Raw genomic sequence first — 8,918 nt, forward strand, 5'->3', positions numbered from 1 at the left:
ACCTTACACTTACTGTGCAGTGGGCTGTGCAACAAGAGCCATCAGCGCTGAGCTAGACAGACAGCAAAGCTTCCTTTTTACTGAGGAAATGCCAGGTGCCTAACTGTCTAATCAAGTTTCTAAATCACTCCATGATGGTTAGCTATGTGTGTTGCCTCTAAATGAGAGGAAAAACACTATATAATGCTTATGTCAAAATATAACCTTTCCAGCAGAACAGCTTGCACGCTCGGGTACCCCACGGGTCTGGAGTGAAAGGTACTATTTGCCCGTGGCTAAGAAAATGGATCTGATTTATGGTCCTTTTTTGGCTGCAGGACTGGATTGGTACTTATGAAAAGAGTTAAGTTAGCATAATAAGATGTCTCTCTTCAGTTCTCAAAACATGTAGTCTTTGTCTCGGTTTGAACATCTGGTCTGGTGCTCTGTAGGCCAACCCCAAAACAGCTTCTGCGTTGCGTACGCAAGGGCTGCCCCCTGTAATAGCTCTCTCATTATTTTTCTTGATCATAAGCTGTAACAACAGTGAAATTTCAGAGTTAGTATGTGTGTGGGCCGTGGCTTGTTACATGAGCAGTAACAGGATGCTAGAAGCCACCTTTCTTTTCCCTTACCTTGTGTCTTGCACAGGGACTAATCTGACCCAAGCCAGTATCTTTACAGCCCTGTGTTTCCACGAATGGGACTGTGAGGATGGAAAAGTGAGTCTCCTTCCATATGGTATCTGTGCCAGTGACAGCAAGGATAGATGTACTAAATCCCAAAAGGACTGATGGTGTGCATGGAAAAACATTAAGTCAACCACCTACACAGGGAGTGCGTGGCTACGTCTAGTTCATCGGATGAAAACCACCTCAAAGCTCCCAGCTCTGGAAGCTCACTTTACTGTCATCCTGATCCCTCCTGGGGCAAGACTTGAGCCTGCCCCCATGCCCCTTCCTCCCCTCCTCCTTTCCTTCTGGTCCCATACCCACTCTTTGGTGGAAGGAAAATGCAGACACAGGCTGGACTGGAGCCACGGCACGCTCCAACAGCAATCCAGCATAGACAACGGGGATGTGGGTTGTACCTCAGCAGGTGAACCTGGATGCAGTCTGTGTGTATTGGAGCTGTCGTGGTTTAGCCCCAGCCGGCAGCTAAGCACCACGCAGCCGCTCGCTCACTCCCCCCTGGTGGGATGGGGGAGAGAATCGGAAGAGCAAAAGTAAGAAAACTCGAGGGTTGAGATGAAGACAGTTTAATAGGTAAAGCAAAAGCTGCGCACGCAAGCAAAGCAAAGCAAGGAATTCATTCACTGCTTCCCATGGGCAGGCAGGTGTTCAGCCATCTCCAGGAAAGCAGGGCTCCATCACGCGTAACGGTTACTTGGGAAGACAAACACCATCACTCCAAATGTCCCCCCCTTCCTTCTTCTTCCCCAGCTTTATATACTGAGCATGATGTCATGTGGTATGGAATAGCCCTTTGGCCAGTTTGGATCAACTGTCCTGGCTGTGCCCCCTCCCAGCTTCTTCTGCACCTGGCAGAGCACGGGAAGCTGAAAAGTCCTTGAGTAGTGCAGCAACAACTAAAACAACTCTGTATTATCAACACTGTTTTCAGCACAAATCCAAAACATAGCCCCACACCAGCCACTATAAAGAAAATTAACTCTATCTCAGCTGAAACCAGGACAGAGCTCTTTTCTAAATCACCAGGAAAAGAAATGTAAGGTAAAGCCGTAATTACACGTGAGGAATTCAGGGAGATGCTGGCTTCCGTGTTGGTAAGAGCTCCTGCAGGATGAAACCACACAGCTTTGCACTAGAATATGATTTTGTTCTTTTTGTTTATTTGCACAGTGTTCCTATAAATATTTGGGAAAAATCACTGAAGACCTACTCATTCAATCCAGTTTTCATGTAGGTTCCCAAGCCTAATTTTTGTTAATAGTTCAGTGCTTTGACAGACTCTTCCCAGCCAGTGGGAAATGCCAAGCCTGGGATCTCCTGGTGTCTAAGGGAGGCTTTAGATCAGCAGCTGTGAACCTCAGCCTCTCTTTACTGGGCCCCTTTCTGTCTGTGGGGGACACATAATACTCCTGGGATAGAAAAGTATCATTGTAAAGATAAACATAGTAAAGATGGAACAGTTCTGGGTCAGTAATGCACAGTGGTGCCTTAGAAGTGCCTAAGGAAACTATAGGCACATCACTGTACACAGAATATCGGTTGTTCCTTGCAAGATGTAACACACATTTTTTTACACGCTCTTTCACGTAGATCCAGACAATTTGGTAGATTTTAGGACAACTTTTTAGGGACATGTGAAATGCATAAGATGTGTGATGACAATCAGTATACCATGTAGACTATCCTATGCACATTCTGCTTATGACCAGCCCTGCAGGGGCGTTTTGGAAGCAAACATTGTAATAAAAAATGACTGTAATGGGGCATCCAGCAGAGACTATGGCTCATGTTGAGAAAAAGCCTGCTGTGTGGCTGGATGGCTAAGTCAGATATTTACTTATATGATCTAAGAAAAGGAACAAAGGAAAAGATCAAAACATGACAGAGAGTCAGAAGCATAACAACGTAACAGCACAGTAAAAAAGATGCACTTTCATTCTTTGTATTTGCAACATTCCCCGAAAAAAGGTAGAAGGAAACTGCTATTGTTAGTCTGCGGCTAAAAATAATTTCATATTTAATCCAAACCCAAAGAGGCCCAGTTCACAGTACCTGTCAGACTCAGATATAAGCCATGGTCCAGAGCAGTCCACGCACCTCAGCTCCTTTCCCCGTCAGAAGGGGGATCATAACGTTATTTGTATTGCAAAGCTTTGGTCGCTAATTATTTGTCAAACCTGGAAGGACAGTTTTCCACACAGCTGAAGAAGGGAGTGAGGCTCCACCAAAGGCTTAAGTCCAGTTTTATATTGGCTCTGAAGAAGCCATTGACTACAAAGTAATTTTAGGAGCCTGATCAATTTATTCAAGTGCTTGAGGCTTGTTGGGGTGTGTAAAAAATTACTGTTTCTTCTTCCGTGCCTATGTACCCTCCCACCAATGTCAACCTGTGAGTAACATGTTTTGAATTAACAAGTGTTTGAGGACTGCCACTGATAAAAATGCCAAAGGCTTTCTGCCTCACAACTGGGCCAAAAGTAAGCACCTATATACATCTAATAGACAGTACAGCAATCTGGGAGAGTGTCTGAGACCTATGACATGGAGTCATGGTTTTGGACTTCAGCAAAGTTTCGGTGCTTAAGCTTTGCTTTAGGCGCCCAAACATTTTTCTAGGTGCAGGCCATCATCCTTCATATGCAACAGGGTTTTAATTACATGAATCCACTAACAAGATGATGGATCTGAGAAGAGTATCTCAAATTCATTTCCATAGCTGGATTTGAGAAAATTGGATATATTTTTTAGAAAAATTGTATTATTCCAATGGCTTTGTGAAATGAAGAATTTTCTCTCTACGCTTCCCAGGCTGCCGCTGCTCGTGAGGTACACAACTCCCATGAAGTTGTACCTGATGTGATGATGCCAGTTCTTTTCTTTGCTTTTCAGTTTGAAAACCCTTGGCGGTTGTTGAAATTCTGCTCTCAGAAACAGCCACCCGCCTTATTCCAGGTCAGTGATTTCATCACTTACAGCCACGCTGACAGCTCAGAGTCTGCGAGCAACCCCCTCTCCCCACGACGGGCAATGCTCACAGCCTGGTGGCACATCTCCTGGAACTTCTCACCTGGTGGAAAGCCAAGGGCTCTTTGAGGTCTTTTTGACTGATGTTTGTGTTCATACTGTTACAATTGACACTCTGTTTTGCTTTCAGAGGATCTTTTTTGGGGAACTGAATCCTTGCAGAAAAAGCAGATATGGAGCCATCTTATTTAAAAAAAATCTCTAGCAACTTTATATTGCCAGAGCATTCAGTGACAAGGACTCTGTTTGCTCCCCAGCTGTTATAATGTTCAGTCCTAGGCTAAGGACAATAATGTAACAAAATGCAAAAAAGGCGGGGGGATTAGGATGTGATGTCCTGTTATTGATTTTAACAATAATTAATACAATTAATAGGTCAATAATTAATATAATTAAGACATGTTTACTTGACATAAAAAATAAGTTCTGCTAAATGACAGAACCAAAACCTTTAATCCAAACAGAGTGCAGCTTTGGAGAAATTTCTATCCAAATGCAAATCCGTACTAGAAATTGAGATCATTTCCAGTAATGAAAGTCGAAGTTCTGGCCTGCTTCTGAATATTATGCTTCTTTGGAGAAATTTTACATAAAATGTTCCCAGAGAAGTTCTGCTTACAGATGAGATTTGAGACTGAGAATAGCAGCAAGTGGTTTGGACAAACGCATCCCACTAATGCTGTCGTTACCCTGGAGCCAGGCCTGTGAAGGCTGGTTCAACGCCACAATGCTAGCCCAACCCCAAGACAGCTAGGTTAAATTCCTAGCCATATTGCAGACTTTCTGTAGGGTCCTAGGCAAATAATTTAGTAGCACTGGTGTGCCTAGAAGCCCCCAGAACCATGAATTATCTGCAAATTTGCTGAGGGTGCACCCTGTCCCATCATCCTTGTCATTAATGAAGATGTTACACAGTACTGGTCCCAGTATCAGCCCCTGTGGTGTACCACTAGTGACTGGCCTCCAGCTGGGCTGGAGAGGCTGAGAGAGCTGGGACTGCTCAGCCTGGAGAAGAGGATGCTCAGGGGGGACTTCATCAGTGTATATAAATATACAGATAGGGGCAGGAAAACAAAATTCTACAGACAGATGTGTGATCTCAAAATGTGCTCACTCACTGCAATACTAGCAGGGAACTGTAAACAAGATTTTAGGATGCGTATTCTCTACAAAAGCCAAAATACACAAACTTAATCATCAAAGGATGCAATAAAACAACAGGGACATTGTATGTGTTTCACTGTCAGAGGCATTTTGAGCATTCAGGGACTGATTGTTCAAATCATATAAAAATTAATGGGAATTGCAAGACTGAGTTTTCTACATGGGATACTTATCCTCTCTGTGAAATTTTAAAGACTCTCAATTAAATTACTCTCAATTAAAAAATAAATAGGCATTTTATACTTCTTTGTTGTGTTTCTGTGCTAAGTTATATTAATATAAGAAAATAATAATTGTATTCTTTGTATCAGTCTGTTGATCTTTAGAGAGCCACCTGAAGCAATGCTGCTGGTGTGAGTAGAGGATCTAATGGTATGAGATACGAAGCTGACTCCTTTCATTTCAGTTAGCATGAGAGCTGTAGGAATCAATCACCATTTCTTCTCTCCTTTTCCTTTTTTCCTTTTCCTTTTCCTTTTCATTTTCCTTTCCCTTTCCCTCTCCCTTTTTCCTTTTGCTTTTCCTCTTCCTTTTCCTTCTTTTTCTTTTCCTACAGAGCTCTAAGAGTGCATTTCTTCCCTGGGAAAGATTTTAATCTGAAGATTCAGCTCCCCCCATCATTCCGGGCTTCTTGGAACTGCATTCTGTGTTTGGAGGATTGAGCCCTGAAGTAGATACAATACTGCAGTGGATGATAATGACAGAAGTATGGGAAGACTTAGAGGGGGAAGAACATTATGTGGTCAAATCCCTCAGGTTGTTTTGAAAATTGTATCCATGATTATCAATGAATGTCAATGACTTATATTCTTACTTACTAGGACATTCCTTATAAATATTATACCAGGCATAGCAATAACAGTTGCAGACATTTTCCAGTTAAAATAAGGAAGACTGTCAACCCAAATGAAAAACTTGTTAATTAAAGCTTCAGATCTCATTTAAAAAACGCAGGCTTTTGTGAATCTCCTCACTCTCCAAGTCAGAGAACAGTTTGCCTGGATGAAATGCAGCAAATTTGGAAAGGCCAGTTTTTCATTTGGATGCTAATCAGGAATTCTGATTTTCTCCAAGAGGACCTGACTAATAAAGTTATTATTTTCCTCCCCTTTGGATATAGATTAGATGACTAGATATAGATATCTCTCATGGACATATATTGGTATTTAGATGAGCTTATCTTTAGATTTTGATTATTCTGCCATAACGAGACTTCTTCAAATCTGTGGCATTTGTGACAATTATTGACAAATATGGCAGTACATAAATGGATGGAAAGTTTTTATTGCAGACACTTCTAGAAATCTTATTTTTATTGCAGACACTTCTAGAAATCTTAACCATGGATCATCACCCTGTTACGCTAGTGCTGAACAGCTGCAGGACAAATAGCAATACTCACTGGTGAATGATACAAATGACATCATTTTTGTTAAAAACCCCCACAACAAAAACATAAAGAAATTCTGCCTCCCTGCATAGTCCCCAATATATGTCTGCTTCTCTTTACCTCATCTCCTCAGTAGTTAGAGGATAATAAAAGCAAATATCCTGGAGACAATAAACCTGTACTGTCCAGTTCCTTGTGATATGCTGCCAGAGTGATGATTGGGTTAAATTTCCGTAATATTTTCTGGGTCATTCGGAGCAGTGAATCTGAATCCCATAAATCCATATTACTAACATTATTTTCTCATAGAGTGCATTCATTGCCTTTTGGATTGTGTCATAAAAAGACTATTTTCAAAAGGTCATTGGTCTCTGACATCTAATTAGGGACTGTTCTCAAACTCTTTTGCTATTCAAAAATTGAAAGTGGTTGCAAATGGAATTGTCTGTGGGATAGAGAGTTTGTTGGTATTAAAGAATTTTCCAGCTTAAAAAAAAAATCACTAAAAAACTATTCCATAATCATTGTAACATTCGACTGAAAATAAATCTAAAGTCACAGGATTCTATTACATCTCAGACAAAACTGGTTTCCTTGTTCAAAAGTCCCTTGTGCTTTGAAGTGTTATTTTTTTGTAAATATATAAGCAGTTGATTATTGAAAATAAAAGATTTCAGCATTGTCTGTTGTTTATAGGCTCAGAGAACACCACCTTTCAATTAGAAATAAGAACTTTTTCACCAGAATAGGATATTTTTTGCTTACCTCCCCTCATCTCTAATTGATATTAAATACTATGTTAATTTTTATTTTTAATCTGTTCATGCTGGGCTGCCTTATCCAGTTCTATATAGCTACTACAGCTGTGCCACCTTGTGGTCTGCACAAAGCTTGTAATGTTTTGTAGCTTGGAAATTAATCAGAAGTGTAGCAACTTGTCATCAGCCACAGCCAAAGCAGCATGAATGAAATGGCAACCCCCAAGCAATAGTCCAAGCACTCTGTTAAGCAGAGAATGCTTCACAGACGGATACATGCCCAAACCAAAGTTTCAGGTCAGCAGGCTCCTGGGGTGGCAGCCAGGGAGAGCAAAGGCTGTCATTGTGATAATGTACAGAGATCTTTTCACCTTCAAAATGCACGCATGTCCTACTTGGAGTCTCAATAATTCATAGCAAAAGTGTATGTAAGCTTTTCTAGAAGTCCTGCGTTTTTTCCAAAGCAGAGGATTTATAACCAACCTTCTGCGACTGCAGTCCAGCTTAGGCTGTGGATCTGAATGTACTTATTGTGGGCTTGTTGCTCTTCTTGTTGCCTTTGTTTTTAGGAGCAGCAGCAAGATGGGTCTACAGGGGCTAGACAGAGTTGATTCCAGTTTCACTTATAACTCCAGAGCAAAGAAATTGCTTTTTTTTGATGTAGGACTGGCCTTTTAATCCCAGCGTTAATAACCTGTGCTTTGATAGCAGTTTCTCCTGTTGAGAGGAGAAGAGGTGGTTTTACTTACTGCCATGCAATTTGGTATCTCTTGGGCTTCTGTACATCCAGCTGCAAATTAGAAATGCCTTACGGCTTCTTTTTCCTGCTGTAGGATGGCAGTGTTGAAGGTGGCCCTTCCATAAGCTGATTAGGTGCTGTCCTAAAATTGCATATGCTTTTATATTTACCTCTTCTGGGAGACAACCTTCTCCCTGGTAGTTAAAAATATTTTCCTATTTTCCAGCCTAAACATATTCATGTCCAGTTTATTCCCATGTATTACTGTGTCAGCTAAAAAGTCCTTTTCCTTCCCTGAGGTTTGGCCTTGATAGCTTTACGGAGAATAATTGCTTCCTCTTTCAGCCTTGGTTTTGCTAGACAAAGTAAACTAAACTAAATGAAACTAAGCTAAATGAAACTATTTAGTGTTCCTCTCATTAAGAGAAGCTGTCAGTTCCTTTGTCGTGTCTGCTTCCTCTGCACTGGTTCACGTTTGCTACTTTTTCAAAGCAAGGGACAAGGATTTTATGCCATCTTCCAGAAGTAACTCACAAGGAAAATGTTGTTATATGTTTCTTTGCTAGAAGTAGCTCAAACAATACTTTCTAGCTATCTTTGTTTCTTTGAAAATGCATCCTTGGTCCGTCATCTCCCCAGATGATGAACTCTAGTCTGTAACACAAATCTTATTGTAGGTCCAAAGGGCATGGCCTTACAATATATTTGATGGAAGCCCATTGCACTGCTGTGACTCCATGCCCTAAGGTCCTCTAGTTCCGCCTGAATGATATTGCAGTCTTCTGCTTTGTCACATCTGCAATTTCAATTAAAAACAACATTTTAAGGTTAAGAATGAAAGCTCTCTCTGTGTTCATTATTTGCTTCCAACCAACACAGGAACCTATTTTCTTTACCGGTTGAAAGATGACCTGGCAGTGCTATCAACTGGACTTGAGTCCAGAAGGTTTTTGTGGTGTTTCTGTGGCCCTGCGGAGCTCTTCTGAAAGTGTCCATGCTCGAGGGAAGTGGGAGGCATCACCACCCTTGTACTTGCTGGGTACTGAAGCCCTCCCCAGAGCTTGCAGCCCAGGTGAGGATTTCCCCAGGAGGAAGGGAAGGGGCTTGCGAGATGGTCTCCCACCTGCTGGGTGATGCAGCTCAGGGTCCAAGGCAGAGTTGCATTCGTTTGC

This window comes from Ciconia boyciana, chromosome 2 (genome assembly GCF_034638445.1).
Source record: "Ciconia boyciana chromosome 2, ASM3463844v1, whole genome shotgun sequence".
NCBI lineage: Eukaryota > Metazoa > Chordata > Aves > Ciconiiformes > Ciconiidae > Ciconia > Ciconia boyciana.